The following is a 1,751-nucleotide window of genomic DNA, read 5'->3' on the forward strand; positions in this document are numbered from 1 at the left end:
TATAATATGTATACATATATTGAAGTATTTATTTAAATATAATTTTTTAATATAGTATAACAAAAAAGTGCCAATTCTTATCCCATTTGATTTTTGATAAATTCAAGTTTGTTGTCATCCTCATGATTCTGTCAATTGAAACTTCTTCATTTTAGGGTGAAATTATAATTATAATAGAATCATTTACTTGATAGAAATTGTGATTCCTCACGTCTTGTGTGATTGAGCTTGGATAAGATCACAAGGTTCATGTAATATGTTACTTTGTGATTTTTAAATAATGCAGGCTAATGTTGCAATAGTGCTTCCTATTAGCCATAGATAGAATGCATGGAATAGACATATATACCCCCCATACACTTTTGGGGTTGTATTTGCTATTGCCCATTATTGTTGTATTTGTTGATATGGTAAAAAAGTTGGATTCTTCTCTCTTAGGTTGATAGGAAGGATTATCAGCACCAAATTTGTCTTTATGGACATGGGGTTGGCAGTGGAATACTTCAAATTCGATGTGGTCAGTAGTGGTGTGAAGCATAGAAATTTTTTGTATACATGCTTCAGGAATTGTTTAGCTATTAATATCCAGATTGAGTGAACAGTTTAATTAAGTTATTTTTGAAAAAATAGTTTAAATAATAAATAATTATATTAAAAGTAGTTTGTAAATAAATTATTTTGTATTTAAATTTTTAGTTTTAAAAGTAATTATTTTATAAAAATGTGATAAAAAATAATAGTATTGAGAGAAAAGTCATTTTTTTTAACTTTTTTAAACTCCTGAGACCATCTCCAGTACGGAACTTATTTCAATCCCTATTTATGGCCCACCTGTCATAAAAAAGTGACTTCACATCAGATTTTGCGTCATAACCAATAAATAGGAACTCAAAGAATCTCTCTCTTCTCCATTAGAAGGAACTAACTTTAATTCCTATTGTGATCCCACTTAATTAATTAATTAAAGTAATTAAAATTTAATTAAATAGATATATATAAGTATTTAATATATATATTTAATATATTTTTTATTTTTTTTATTAATTTACCACATGGCATGATTTTATTGGTTGTTGCAAGTTTCTGCTTAGAGGGACTCTCAACCTTGATCCCCGTGAAGAACCCTCTTTTCTTTTTCACTCCAATGGTAATTGAGTCCCCATATGTCAGAAGAGGAACTCTATTTCTTAGCATTGGAGTTGCTCTAAATAGCTTCTTAGAAAGCCGCAATTTGGTTTTGAAAATTGCGCTAGACATTAATACTACTACTTTTCATAAGTTAAAAGTTCAACAAAATTACTTTTAAAGCTTCTCAAACGGCCCTAAAATAAGTTATGACCTGAATTGTAATTCTAGTTAAATTCGTAATTTATCTTTTGTAAATTGTTTATGATTGTGTTTTGTTAATTAACAAATATATGTTTTACAAACATTCAAGGCAAAACATATTGTGTCTGTAATAACGATTTCATTAATGATTTAACTAAATACGGAGAAATTATGTCATTTGAACTATAATAATAAATTAAAATTCAAGTTTTGACCATGAAAACGGAACAATAATGTTATGAAATATCATTTTAACTCAAATGAAAAGCGAATTTTAACAAAAGGATTGTTTGTGTTTCAAATTTAGAACTTATACTCATTATGAATTTCAGGATGCAAGAAAGAAATTAAAGTTGACAAGATCAAGTGGAAGACTCAGCATATTAGTTGTAGGACTTTAAATTTTTGTTAAAGGTAAAAAT

The sequence above is a fragment of the Arachis ipaensis genome, chromosome B04 (genome assembly GCF_000816755.2).
Source record: "Arachis ipaensis cultivar K30076 chromosome B04, Araip1.1, whole genome shotgun sequence".
Classification (NCBI taxonomy): domain Eukaryota; kingdom Viridiplantae; phylum Streptophyta; class Magnoliopsida; order Fabales; family Fabaceae; genus Arachis; species Arachis ipaensis.